The following is a 15,375-nucleotide window of genomic DNA, read 5'->3' as shown; positions in this document are numbered from 1 at the left end:
GCCATTTGTGCCTTTTTCTTCTCCAAGTCCTTTAAATAAAGTATTGGAGTTGTTGGGATACTTCAGAACAACACCAAGCTTTTGCAACAGTCAAAAGCTTTTTCAGATAAAAATGAAGCTGTCAGGAACTGGCAAGCCAGCGAAAGACTGCCATCCTGTTCCCGCATTCTGTCAGCTTGTTTGTTTCTAATCACACAAAATACCATCTCAGCTTGTCCCTTTTGTCTGTTTTTGGTTTCTTCTTGTTAAAGTCAAACTTGTTTTTATAACACCCCAGAATGCTCTCTGCATTTGTTCTTTGTGGATTTTCATTGCAACATTTTATTGCAGGTTTTTCGCTTTCTTTCTTTCTTTCTTTCTTTTGTTCTTTCTTTCTTTCACAAAAGAAACAAAACAAAAAAAACCTGAAGACTAAAACTGATGCCTGAAAGTCTAATTCCGCCAAGAGTTAAACAACAGCTTCAGTAGAAGGTTCCTCAAGCTTGGAAAGGGTCATTCATCATTCAATTTAGCAAATAAGGCAAATGACAAGAACTGAAACTCATTTCTGTCATTCTTCTGACTTTTAAGAAAAAGGGATGGCTGTGTTTCAGCATTTTCCTTGTTAACATTATAGTAGTTGGAAAAGAGAAGCAGCTACAATAATTCTAAAAACAGAGGCTGAGAAAACTGCTGATTGACCTTATTGTTCTCAGAAACATATGCCAGTTACTTATTCCCTACATGTTAATAAAACATGAACGATAACAGAAGAAAATTGACTCCTATTTATGCACGGTAACGCACAGAATGACACCATTTTAGTGAAGCTGCAGGGAATTATTCAGGAGAGTTCTCAGGACTTCAAATATAACTATTTAATCTCATTGATAAATGTTGGATTTCTATTCAGTGCTAAAACGTACTGCATCAGTCTTCTTTTATTAATTGCTTTCCCCCCAACAAATAAATCTTCCACTGTTTCACTGTTTCTTTGTCTCAAAACCTGGCTGCATAAGGAACTAATCAGGGCCACTGGGATAAATCTGAACTGGGATTGTACACTGAACTTTGTTTGCAGAACTTGCGAATTTTTACTTTACGACTGTTGTAGCTGTTTAGAGTCACTCTTTTATTATGTTTTAGAAGTTGCTGACGACTATACTTGTACACCGAACTTTGATCCAAAGAGATGGTGGGGTTGACCAAAAGGCAGACTACAGATCACAGAGATGTGGGTTTGTCATGGATGTGTACAAAGAATGAGAGAACACATTTTTGAAATAATATTAATAATAAATTGCTAATGTTAACTCTAGGACTAGGACATAATATGTCTATTTTTACCTGCCTCCAGTATCAGTTTCTCTCACACTCACAAATATGATTGTAGCTCTATACTGTACTTTTGAAGCTGGGTCTAGGCCTTTCCTTGAACCTATTTCTTACCTTAACCCTCACAAATACCCAAAATGAGTTGAGTTTCTAACAATGTTCATATTCTAGAAGTCTAATATTCAAATTGGTCCTCACACAGACAGGACCGCACAAACACACACAGATGCACACGATACCCAGCACCTGAAACGGCGCAGTAGGGTCAGGCTGGAAGGCACGATTATGAGTAGCTGCCTCCTTGACCTTCTATCTGCCAACCAATCAAATTGAGTGATGATTATCATATGAGTGATAAACTCCTTAAAGCACTTTTAACTTTCTCTTTTTTCCCCCTCCAAGTATTTGTCTTTTTCATTTCCCTACTCCAGTGTCGTTCTTCCATTGCTTTACCCAAATCACTCTCTCTCTCTCTCTCTCTCAAAATCCACCTGATCTTCAACTCAGACATGCTGAATATACACATCTTCTGCGTTGCTGGTACCATTGAAAAGCTCAAGACACTATGAATTTTTTCTGTGAAGTCAGAAGCTTTAGCAGTGTGTCCTACATTTAAACAAATGTTGGTATGTTGATAAACCTGTCCTTGTCAAATTTAATTTGCATCGAGGTACTGTCATTCACAGTGTAATGCGTGTAAAAGGCATGATATTATCATGTCACCAAGAAACTCCCAGGCAATCCCTCTCTGTTCACATGGTCATTTTTCTCCTATAAAGCTCAGAAAACTAAGTGATGTGTCACAAATGAAAAGACACGCGTGTGGCCTCTCACGATACAATAGACATGGAAAATGTTTTGTCATCTGGAATGATCTTCATATTTTATCTGCCCTGTGCATCTAAGAAGAGGCACCTCAGCGTGAAAGATCATGTTTAAACCACTTCATTAGCCCTCAATGAAGCAAAACGCATAAATGGTTTGGGAGAGCCAGCACATGAAAGAGTAGAATGAGAGATGTAACATATTAGAGAGACCAAAAGATGTGATCGCTGGCAGAAGGATGCTGTTGTGTGATTTTTCTTGTGTGTGTAGGGCAAAAAAAAAAATTTCACATTCTCAGTTCCCATATTGCAACACAAATTTGGTCCCTTTATGACGACATTGAGGATTAATCTTCATACAACAAAGAGTACTAATATTACTGTATGGATAAAAACAGATTTATTTAGTCTGCAGATTGAAAGGGCAACATAAATTTCTAATGAATGAAGAAAACGTGAAGTCACAGCTCTCTCCGTTACTTGAAACATATGCTGAACACTACAACCTCCACGAAGAGAAGATTTAATGCAGAGCTGTTCTATTAGAATACATTAGTTTTCACTAGTGTACCCAATGAACTGTCAAGTGAGTACGCAGTCTTCTGTGCACATGCAAAACTGAATGTGCAACAGAGCACAGCTTCAAGTGAAGGGTGTGGCATTGGAAGGATGGAATGGATGCAAGTCTCTCTTTGTTGCAGGGACCATTGCAGCAGAAATTGTTTGCACAGTCAGTTTCCATTTCTTTATCTAACCATGTGCACAATAGCTTCTGTGCAATTGCCTTGACTTATTTTCCCCTGAAAATGAGATAAAGGAGAAATAACCAAAGCGCCTTGGAGTGTTTCAAGCCCTTTTTGCTGACATGTAATGTGTGTGTCTGGTTCGTGGGTGAGTCAGAGTTTTGACGGACATTTGTTCAGGAGTAACGTGTGATTCCAGGAACTAACTGGCATTTGAAATGAAAGCAGCATGTGATACAGCTCGCATGTCTGCCGGCATCTGGTAAATTAAAATGACCATAACCAAAATAAATGGAAGTTGCAGTACTGAAGATAATGCATGTTCAATTAAAAAGCTATAGCATTTGCTGATGGACATCACGCCACTTAAAGCACTGCAAACCCAGTCACTGATTGGTGTGCTTGTAATAGTCTGGTCTGGCTCTCACGCTGACAGTGACTCAGAATCTTGTAGATTCTGTAGTATGTTTAACAAAAACAGTTTCCCAGTTTCCAATTTATTTAGAGTATAACTGCTACAAGGTGTCCATTTCTCAATTATGATAACAATGAAGCTTATTTAGACCTTAAATGAAGGTGAGCTCCAGAACTGCAAAACCTTGGAGGGACGCTTGTTGTAGTTAAAACCTTTTTTTAATTGGTACAGTGGCCTCTGGAGATCGTTTCTGTTGAGCTAAAAAATAGCTTTGACATTTATAGCAGGAACTACAGAGCAAGTCTGAGCTGAAACCCAGCAAATAGATCATTTTAACAGTATCCACAGAGTCACATCCATAAATATTGAAGCCACTAAATGAATAAACAAGCACAGCAAGAAGACTAAGATGAAGCTAGAGAATGAGAGATTGTACAGGATATGGGAGAATGTGATGTGAGGGAGACGGTTAAACTTTATCACACATACTGACTGAAAGTATAAAAAGGTCTAAATTAGGCACATCCTGTCTGACATGTAATTTGACTAAATCAATCTTTAAGCGTATAATGTGATCTTGGCCATCTTTTATTCATAGAAATGAGAGAAAGAAAACAGAGGGACATGCTGGCCGGCTGTTCTTGCCCATACGCCTGTCATTTACATGTTCACACCTCTACCACCCACCCCCACTAAGTCTGTGTCTCATTTGTCCTTTCTGTTCACACATTTCTCGACTTATAAGTGCCCATGCAACTGTGTGCTGGTGTGGGTCCGTGTGCTGTTCGTGCATGTGTGCCCATTTATGTCTTGCCCGGATGGTTAATTCTCTCTGCCAGAAAATGTCCTGCAGCAAGAATTTCGAGTTGAGAAAGTCTCCGCTGCTCTGTCGATATGTGACATGATGCCAAAACGGGCATGCGGCCACTTTCGATTAGCATGGTCCAGCACTGCCCAATCGCAGCTGCAGCACTGCCAGAAACTGGTCCAGAGTGCTGAGAATACTGCCAAAAACAAGTTTGCGATACTGCAAAAAAACAAAAACAAACCTCGACTAAAATGCGCCAAACAATAAAAATAATAAAACTAAAATTATAACTCACGCCAGTTTAGCAAATTTCCTCAAGCGTTTTTCATCACTGTTGGTCAGCAATTAGTGAAAATTAGTGACAATTAATAATATGATGTGTTGGCCAAAATGGAAATTTCTTCTATCAACAAACCATTACAAGATATAAACAAGTGAGTTTGCTTGCTTTAGTCCAGTGGTTCCCAAACTTTCTCTGCTGGACCCCCTTTGGTACATGAGAAAATCTTTGAAAATTGTTTTCAGACTCCATTGTAGTTTATTTCACACATTGTAATTAATACAAACCTCAACCTTTTATGAGCAAATAAAAGTAAACTTTACTGTGTAATTATGTTCAGTGTAACAGGTTTGCGTTTGAGTGGGAGCCCGTCAAAAACTTGTCCATCTCATCGCTAGCAGTGTCCTTTATTGATTCATTCATTCATCCGCGCCCTGCGCCTCCCCCCCCCCCCCCCTCCCCCGCAATGGCTTTGCGCCCCCCACTTTGGGAACCACTGCTTTAGTCCATTAAGATGCACATACTTCTGCATTCATGCTTATCATTTGACTCAACATTTTCTCTAATCCTGGCTTAATCCTGGCACATTAATACTGGTTATCTAGCTACTGTTGGTGAAGTGCCTGAGAATTTATATTTGGCTGAAGAGAAGTATTGACAAATGTTGGCAAAAACTCAAATCCAGAAGCCAAAAATAATAAAAAAAAATCATGAGAAGGATAATATGAATTTGGCGGTTTTGTGAATTATGGATTTAACTTTGGCTGCACATTCTCAATTCTCAAATCTCGGATTTCAAATAAGTAAAATAAGACTCCAACTGGGCAAAATGGAGCAATACAGCAACACTGCCAGCATCATAACTCTACCAGCTATCAAGCAATTGCAATTCATCATCACTGTCATACACCTTATGGATTACACACTTTGTCTAATCTAAAATATTTTTTTTTCTCTCAGCGTATCACTGCACTGAAAAAATAAAAGCCTTGGATCAACGTAAAAAAATTGAGGTAATCAATCACACGAAATATCTGACATTAACTCAAAGCAAATAATTTTATTTAGTTTAACCTGAAAAGTTTAACTCCATGCAACCACTATTTAAAGGTTGGAGCAATCTAATTATTTTTAGGTTGGAGCAAACTAATTATTTTAGGTTGGAGCTTTAGGTTGGAGCAAACCAATTATTTTAGGTTGGAGCTTTAGGTTGGAGCAAACTAATTATTTTAGGTTGGAGCATAACTATTTTAAGTTGTCTCAAATAAAAAAGTAATGGTTGTCATTATTTGAAATGTATAGTAAATAAAATTTTAAAAAATTGCTTTTAATACATTTTGATCAATGACTACTCAGAACACTTTTCTTAAGAACACATTAAAAAAAAAAAAAAAAGAACACATTCATATTTATTGTTCCATAAATTGACAACACTGAACATGTGTTTCAAACGTATGAAGATAAACAGTCTGCTTCAGCTGAACACCAGAAACGAGACTATTGATGTCATCAGAAGACAAATCATGGAGCTGCAATAGTAGCACAACTCCTAAGACATCATGCAGTACCCATGGCAAATTTACCAGGACATACATTTTTTTATTCAGGTGTAAGCCTTATTATCAACTAAACACAAAAGCTGTTGCAACTGAGGGCAACTCGTTCAGGACCTCTGTTCCTTTGATGACAATCTTAATGTCTTTGGGTGGATGGAGAGGATCCTCTTTCTCAGTGATAAAGATCGCCATGGTTTGCTCCAGCTCTTCAACCTCATTTTCCTGCATTAAAAGGAAAGAAGAAAAAAAAAAAGACATGTTATTGTTTCAGAAATCTCCAGATTTCATGTTAGATCATAATATCCTTATGACATTGTAAATAGAACTTACCACAAGCAATGATCACTGGCAGGAGCTTCCAAATGCACATGGTTGCACAGCAGAAACACGACTGATTGGTGGCTGCTTCCTTTAAGTTGAAAGAGAATACATTATTTAGACAGCATGGAAAGACAGCTGACAGGAGGGAATAGTCCCCACCGGGGCTACAATGGGTTAGCTGCTCATTGTGGCAGTAGCCCAGGCTTTAATAAGCCATGGGCTACACCCTAACTTGCTACAAAGACGACTAATGATAAAATACCCCTAGAGTCAGCGAGAGCAGGGGCGGAAGATGACTCAGCTTGGACTGACACGGCTTTTGACCCAGGAATGAATTTGACACCGAGTAGGCAAGGCACGTTAATGGAAGCTACTAGTTCAGATGGAGATGGAAAGAAGCAGCAGGTTTGTGTGTGTGGCTGGCAAAAGATAACAACAGTAAAGGGCCTCAGAATCCACCAAGGGAGGAAAAAGTGCTTGGCAGAGGGAACACAGGGACCCCGCATTGATAGCTACTTCTTAAGAAGTGCATTAAGTCAGTCGGTTGAAGTCCAGCGACAGGAGTTAACCCACAGTTCGCAGGACATCAGCACCCCTAATGTTGAGGCAGGTACAAGCACTGAGGCAGACAGAGAGGCCAGCCAGCCAAAAAGGGAGAAAATTAGCGGTCAGAAAGCAAGGATCAAATGGCCAGGTGCATCAGATATTAGGCAGTGGGAGGACATCAATAGTGATTTGGTTAGTGTACTAGGTAGACTTAAAGGGACGGCAGAGAGTAAGTTGGAGAAAATGGGAGATATTATTTATGGTTATGGTAAGGAAAGATTTGGTGTGGTTGAGAAACAGAAGAAACAAGAGGGACAGGTGGTTAGATCGAGGCGTCAGCAAGAGATCGATAGGCTCGTACAGGAGAGGAGACTCCTTAAGAGGCAGTGGAGGAAAGCTACAGCTGAAGAGAAGGAAGGTATTGATTGTTTACAGGCAGATGTTAGGAAGCGATTGGCAGCGTTAAGAAGGGCGGAGAACATTAGGAAAAATAGGAAAAGGAAAGAGCGAGCTAGATTAGCATTTTATAAGGACCCATTTAGGTTTGTGAAGTCACTATTTAGTAAGGAGAAGAATGGTAGCCTTACGGTACCAAAAGAAAGGCTTGAGGAGTACTTGGAGGAGGTGCATAAAGATACGGACAGGTTTAGAAAGTTGGCACTACCCTCTGATATTCCACCTATTGGTGAAATAGTTAGCCAGTGTGATGACAGCCCACTAAGGTGGAAAGAGGTTCAAGAAGTGGTACGACGTGCAAGAGCCTCTTCAGCCCCGGGACCTAATGGGGTCCCCTACCGGCTGTATAAGAGTGCACCAGATGTGCTGAGGTTCCTGTGGAAATTGATGAAAGTAGTATGGAAGAAACAGGTTATTCCCAAGGCATGGCGCAGGGCAGGGGGGATTTTTATTCCCAAAGAGAGGGACTCATTGGAAATAAGCCAGTTTAGACCAATTAGTCTGCTTAATGTTGAGGGGAAGATTTTCTTCAGTGTTGTGGCACAGAGGTTGTCTAGTTACTTGGTTAAAAACAGACTAGTTGATACGTCGGTGCAAAAGGCTGGGATCCCAGGCTTCTCTGGATGCTTAGAGCACACCAGCATGATTTGGCACCAAATTCAGTTAGCAAAGCAAGAGAAGAGAGACCTGCATGTTGTATTCTTAGACCTGGCTAATGCTTTTGGGTCAGTGCCGCATAGTTTGTTATGGGAAGCATTTGACTTCTTTAGAGTTCCAGGCAGTATAAAAAACTTAGTCAAAGCCTACTTTTTAGACATTCAACTCTGCTTTACCACAGCAGAGTACTCTACAGCATGGCAGCAGCTGGAGGTAGGCATCATGGCAGGGTGTACAATCTCTCCACTAGCCTTTACAATGGCAATGGAGGTTATTATTAGGGCTTCCAAATGGGTGGTAGGTGGAGAAAGGCTGCAAGGAGGGCTTCGCCTCCCCCCAATCAGGGCCTACATGGACGACATGACGACAGCAACGTCAACCCCTCCTTGTACCAGAAGATTGCTGGATAAGCTAAATAGCAACCTGCAGTGGGCTAGGATGAAAGTGAAGCCTATTAAATCTAGGAGTATTTCTATTGTTAAAGGAAAGGTAGTAGATAAGAAGTTTGTTATAAATGATGAGGTAGTTCCCACAGTGCTGGAAAAGCCAGTGAAGAGCTTGGGAAGATGGTATGATGCAAGTCTTAGTGATAAGGCGCAGTTTGAAGGGTTGAGGCAGGAAATGATTCAAGGCATTTCAAGCATAGACCGGTCAGGGCTACCAGGGAAGTTAAAATTGTGGTGCTGGCAATTTGGTTTACTGCCTCGGCTAATGTGGCCGCTGACGGTGTATGAGGTTGCCCTTTCAAAGGTAGAAAAGTTAGAAAGAATGATTAATTCATTTATCAGAAAGTGGCTTGGTGTCCCACGCTGCTTAAGTGACACAGCCTTGTATGGGAAAGGCATTCTGGAGCTCCCAGTTACCAGCTTAACAGAGGAGTTTAAGTGTGCTAAAGTTAGACTGGAAATGACTCTTACTCAGTCAAAGGATCCAGTGGTTAGGAGTGTAGCGCCTACTGTTAAGACAGGGAGGAAGTGGAAGGCAAAAGAGGCAGTACAGCAAGCACAGGCAGCTCTTAAACATAGAGATATCATAGGTCATGTACAGCAAGGGCGTGGAGGCCTAGGGCTGTGTGCAGGGAAACCTCTGTGGAGCAAGGCATCAGCAGTGGAAAGGAGAAAGATGGTAGTGGAAGAAGTACAGAAGCAGGAGGAAGCAGTTAGATGCTCGAAGGCAGTGTCGCAGGCTAAGCAGGGTCAGTGGGTGAACTGGGAGAGTGTGGAGAAAAGGAAGTTGAAGTGGAGAGAGCTTTGGAGCATGGAGGCTAGCAGAATTAGATTTATGTTAGGGGCTACTTATGATGTGCTGCCAACTCCCCAGAATCTAAACCAATGGGTAGGTGAGGATAATGCCTGTCCACTGTGCACTTGTGTCTGCACGCTTAGACATATTCTGACAGGTTGTAAGGTTAGTCTTTCCCAAGGACGTTATACCTGGCGTCACAACCAGGTACTGAAATGTTTAGCAGCTGCAATTGAGGAAAAACGGGTGGATTTAAATTCCATGGCCGTTAACAGAGAGAATAGATGTATTAAGTTTGTACGGGAGGGAGAAAAGGCTAGACCAGCAGGCATCAGGCATAACACGGGACAGCTAAGAGTAGGAGGAGCCTGGCAGATGAGAGCGGATTTAAATGGACAACTGGTTATTCCAGCTGAGATAGTTAGCACTCGACTACGGCCAGATCTGTTGTTGTGGTCTGAGCCAGAGAAAGTAGTTTATTTCATAGAGCTGACTGTCCCGTGGGAAGATAGAGTTGAGGAGGCTAATGAGCGAAAAAGAGCTAAGTATGCAGAGTTAGCAGCAGATGCAGAGCAGAATGGATGGAAGGCTTATGTCCGCCCGGTAGAAGTGGGTTGCCGTGGATTTGTGGCAAAGTCGGTGATTGCTCTGCTGAGCGAGCTGGGCATACGAGGAAGGAGCCAGAGGACTGCGGTTAGCAACATGTCCCGGGCAGCAGAGAGAGCGAGCGACTGGTTATGGGTGCGCAGAAAGCATGCTAGCTGGGGAACTAGCTAAGGTAAGGAAGGCCGCATGTAGGCCTCGATTTGTTTATTACGCGATTTGTTTGTTACGTGTTTTCGGCCCGCAGCAACGGGGCGAATCACGGTAGATTTGTTTGTTTGGCTTGTGGTTCAGTCCGCATCAACGGGGCGAATCACGGTAGATTTGTTTGTTTGGCTCGTGGTTCAGTCCGCATCAACGGGGCGAATCACGGTAGATTTGTTTTTGTTACGTGTTTCAGTCCGCATCAACGGGGCGAATCACGGTAGATTTGTTTATTTGTTACGTGGTTCAGTCCGCATCAACGGGGCGAATCATGGTAGATTTGTTTGTTTGGCTCGTGGTTCAGTCCGCATCAACGGGGCGAATCATGGTAGATTTGTTTTTGTTACGTGGTTATTAGTTACTATATTAGCTGTTGATAGACATCGAATGGTGAGGGAAACAGGGTTGTGCAGTGGCGGTGTGGAGGGGGGTGACTCCAGGACGCTGGAAATCACTGTTAAGCCTTCTCGAGGTGTCGTGGGCCTAACTTAACGAAACATCGGTGAAGGGAGGTGCCCCCTTGAAAACCCCAATGACATGCTGCATACTGCTGTTGTCTTCTTGTTACGTGGTAGCTATGGTTAGCTGCTGAGCGGGCCATACAAGCCAGCAGCGTTTAGTTAATGTTTTACAATGTCTGAACTATGCTGCTCAATGGGCTTACAAGCCAGCAGCTTTTACTTAGTTTATGTAGATTATAGGTTAATTGTCATATTATATGACCATAGGTTAGGTAGGGTCTCTTAGCTGAACAGGGCCTCTAAATGTGTTTTGCCTGGGATTTTGGCACAAGGGATTATAACATCTTATCCTGTGTATTACTGAATAGTTTTTAAGTTAGCCATCAAGTGTGTTAGCTACTAACATGATGCACAAATTACCCAACTTTTAACATAAACAGATATACTTTATTTTATGATTTTAGGGAAGCTGGCATTTTGGTACTTTTTTTACCACATGTAAATTCTGTTAACAGTGTAGCAAATGAACATTACCAGCAAGAACTAGCTGGGCCTTGTAATATTATGGCTGATAAATACTGAACACAAGATAATAAGAAGGGTGAATAAAAGATCACAGATGCCCTTATGCTATTGACAGCAGAAATAACCATCAGTCAAGTTTGCAGCTTGAACCTGGGGATTAACTAACGTTACCACATGTCAAGTATCAAAAACGCAACAACAACAAAACACTTTGGAGCGTTAACCCCCTTCCTGACAAGCTAGCATGTCATGGTTGGTACTATCTTCAATAGCTTTAACACAGAGCACTTTAAGACATGTCAGAAAATAAACACTTGCTCGGCTCTTCGCGCCACTGTTAACAATTAAAAACACTAAGCAGAACAAACGCATTTTAAGTCACGAACATAACATTAGCTGTAACGTTAACTAACTTAAACGTGGTAACTACCATCAATGCCGCCACAAAATAACATTACATTTACAAATGATTGCTTGAATTTCTTAGTTAGCTAGCGAACTGTGATAACATAACCCACCCAGGACCAGAGGACGGCTAACGTAAGTTAACTTTATAGTTTGAATGAAGAATTTGTAAGATATGAAGCGGGAGTGCTGAGATTACGGCCAGAGTCAAGGCCAGTCAGGTTTACTTGGAAAAAACGTTAACGGTAGACAAAGTTTAATGTTTTTACCTTACCAGTATCATTGTTGCTCGTTGTGTTCTTCTGTGTCGCAGCCTGGCTCGAGGGGTCTGTTGGAGTGTACCGTCGCGACCGCCGCCCACTGATTGTTCAGTGAGGGACTTTTTTTTTTTTTTTTTAATTCCTTTATTTGGACGTAAACTGGTCAGAGAGCGGGATCTCAAACTCAACAATGCGCATGTGCAAATCATGCTTAATCTAATAAAAATGCTTTGATCCAATGAATAAATTCAGTTCAGTGTCCCGCTGGCAAATTTATATTGTATCCAAGTAAAAAAAATAGTTTCAACCATAAATAAATTAGAACGCTTAGTTTAAATGAAAAAACTAATATTTTTAGGCTATTAGAGCACGAAAATATACATTAAACGAACAACAGCAATGTTAGACTTTTTTTTTAGTGTAATTTCCATTTCCTTTTAACTCCCAGCTGTTCTAATCAGTTGCTTCTCTCCCTTCTCAGCCATCTCGATCATGCCATCTGCATCGTTCCCCAACGTCAAGCTTTCTTTTCACACCTCTGGTCACTGGCCTCTGCCGCTTCTTCCCTCCTCGATTCCTTCACCCTTGACTAGGGTTGCCACCTTTCAGAAATGAAAATAAGGGACGCCCACCACGGCTCCTCGGGGCCATGACCACCACGGGCCGACTCCTGTGGGGCAGGGTGCCCTTTGTGCTGGTGTTTTAGTAAAGGGGTGATCAAGAAAGCAATTAGTCATATTTAAAGCTTGAAATGCTTTATTAACAATAAACACATTCTTATGAAGTGCAGTTAATTAAATCTTAAATGTGTACCAATTAACTTTTTAACAACTTTATTTATTTGTTTATTTATTTATTAACTGTTAATCTATTAGTATGATTTGTTTTTTTAAGTGGCCATATACAATATTTATATTGTCTAATACTACTGTATATTAAATAAATGATCCTTCATAAACCACACATGTCAAACTCAAGGCCCATAACTGTATCAGGGTAGATAATATTTTATATCTATCAGAACTGACCCGCAGGTATTTTGCGTGCGTCAGGTAGGTACGTCATTTAGCTCCTCCTGACAACTTCACTGACATACTCGTCAGTCTCATGGTTGCCTTGGCAACTGCTCAGCATATCGGTACGGCAGTGCGGCGCTGTGCTACAAGCATTAGAGCACTAAATGCTAAAATATGTTAACGGAGATCCTGACACAGAGACGCAGTAACTCTGTACCAGTTAGCAGCGTTACTGCTACGTCTTTGTGTCAGAAGTACCAGTTACCAGACAGTTTGCACACACGGCTAACAGAAAACTAACTATAAATGACAACACCACTGCAGCTAAACACCAGTCTGTTAACATACATGCTAACATACAGACACACTGAAAGTGTCCGTTAGCCAAATAACAGCAACATGTACAACACGGTATTAGCATTAGCATGCTAACTTAGTCCCTGCCGTGGCCCACTGTCCTAAACAACCAATCAAACCACAATAGTCTAATAAAGTCAGCTATGCCCATAGCAGAACATCTTCTGGCAAAATCATTGACCATTATTGTTAGATTTATTGTTGATTTGTGTGTGACAGATATGTGTTTTAGACATTTATGGAAATACGAAACAAATCGCGTCCCGTATTGGTTCAATACGGGACGCAACATTTAATTGCCAATTAAGGGACGATTCCGTATTTTACGGGACGGGTGGCAACCCTACCCTTGACCGCACCTGCAATCACCCCCATCGGTCTCACCACACTCACTTTAGGGGTGTGCCATCTACGGCACCTCACGATTCGATTCGATTACGACTCACGGTGCTACGATTCGATTATTCAACGATCATTGCGATTATCAAGATTATCGCGATTTTCCATTCATCTTTTTCCCCATTCAGGATTTCTGTAGAGTTCTTTGGCATCATTCTGAACTCGGTTTCATTCCAAGCATCTTTGCCACCAGAACAACTTTTCCGTATTTCTTTGCTAATTTCCATTTCCTTCTAGCTGTTCTAATCGGTAGCTTCTCTCCCTCCTCAGCCATCTTGATCACGCCATCCACATCGTTCCCTAACGTCGACCTTTCTTTTCGCACCTCCCGTCACTGGCCTCTGCTGCTTCTTCCCTCCTCGATTCCTTCATCCTCGACCCAACCTGCAAAATAGAACTTAAAATGTGGCATCATTCCTGTTTTCCGGAACAGTATTTCTTTCTTTTATGATGACTTCATCTCCCAGCCCGATAACATCCAGCTTTGCACAGATGCAGTGCCCTCTGTCAGCTTTGGAGGATACTACAAGAGTCTATGGTTCGGTTCGTTTCTCAGTGGCCACCAGAAATGTCCCCACTGTCCCATTCCTCTGCCCTGAACGAGTTACACCCCATCATCATCGCATCCCTTCTTTGGGGGCATGAGTGGTTAAAGGTTATTCCCATCCACTCTGACAACATAGCCACCACCAACATCATAAATAAAGGCCGTTCCAAATCCCTCGAAACAATGCAATTCATGCGCAGACTTACTTTAATCTCAGCCCAACACTAATTCATCATACATGCAAGCCATGTTCCAGGTCACGTGAACGCAATAGCCGATTCTCTGTCTTGTTTTTCTTTCCAGAAATTCAGATCCTTAGCTCCAGATTCAGATCCTCATCCAACTTCGGCCCCACCGTTTCAGCCACCACCTTCAACTAAGACCTCAGCTCCACCACCTCGCGTCAGCGTCGCAAGAATCCATCTTAAACAACCTTTCACCCGCCACGCTTTCTTCATACTACACTGGTTAGAACTGCTTTAAAGCTTTCCACGCATCCCTTCATCTGCCTTTCCCTTCATTAGACATTGCCTCATTTACTAGCTTTATAACGTACGCCCATTCTATTCAAGAAATCAGAACATGTACCATCCAAGTCTACATCAGCGGCATCAGTTTCTTCATTAAACTGATCACTGGAGTTCCTTGCCCTACCATTTCCCATGCTCATGTCAGCATGTTAATCAAAGGCTTACGCAAGACAGAACAGGTTACTTGTCCCCTCCTATCGATTCTACTCTTGAAGCCATGTTTCTCCTTGCTCCTTGCTGGCACCGAATTGAAGTGAAGTAGCTACACGATTGTGGTTTCACCATCATTTTCGCCAGGTTTTGGCCAGATCAGAGATTCCACATGATCGCTACTTCGGCCACTCATTCCGCATCGGAGCTGCATCCACCACTTCTTGTCAATGTTTACCCGAACACCTCATCAAAATACTAGGAAGATGGACATCACAAGCCTACCATAGCTACATCTGTAACCACCACAATGACATCAGAAAAGCCCATCTCTGGCTTGCCTCAGCAAACTCTTTTGGGGGTCAAGGATGCCTCCAGAGATATGCCCCTTCCCTGAATCTCTCTCCCTGGGTTCCTACGTCCAGTCTTCCAAGGATCATCATCAGTTGCTACTCAATTCTCTTTCCCTTCCCCTCGACCCTTCCATTCGATCTCCCATCTTTCCCTTCTCTTTAACCTGGTCAAATAAACTTCTTTGAATATCAAGAGGCGTGGTCTTATTAGTGAACATTTGATTAATAGCTCTGCTCTACCTCCACCAGTTACAAAGAAACGGCAGTTTTTGGCACATCAGTATTGGCTTCATTTGGAGGATGCTGCTTGGTCCTGACCTATGTTCCTGGTTGACTGTGTTTCTGTTGCTTGAATGTCTCTGTGCCATTTTGGCTGCTTCCCCAGATTTTGTCGCTTTGCTGC

The sequence above is a fragment of the Chelon labrosus genome, assembly GCF_963514085.1.
Source record: "Chelon labrosus genome assembly, chromosome: 9".
NCBI lineage: Eukaryota > Metazoa > Chordata > Actinopteri > Mugiliformes > Mugilidae > Chelon > Chelon labrosus.
Note: the sequence above shows the minus strand (reverse complement) of the source record.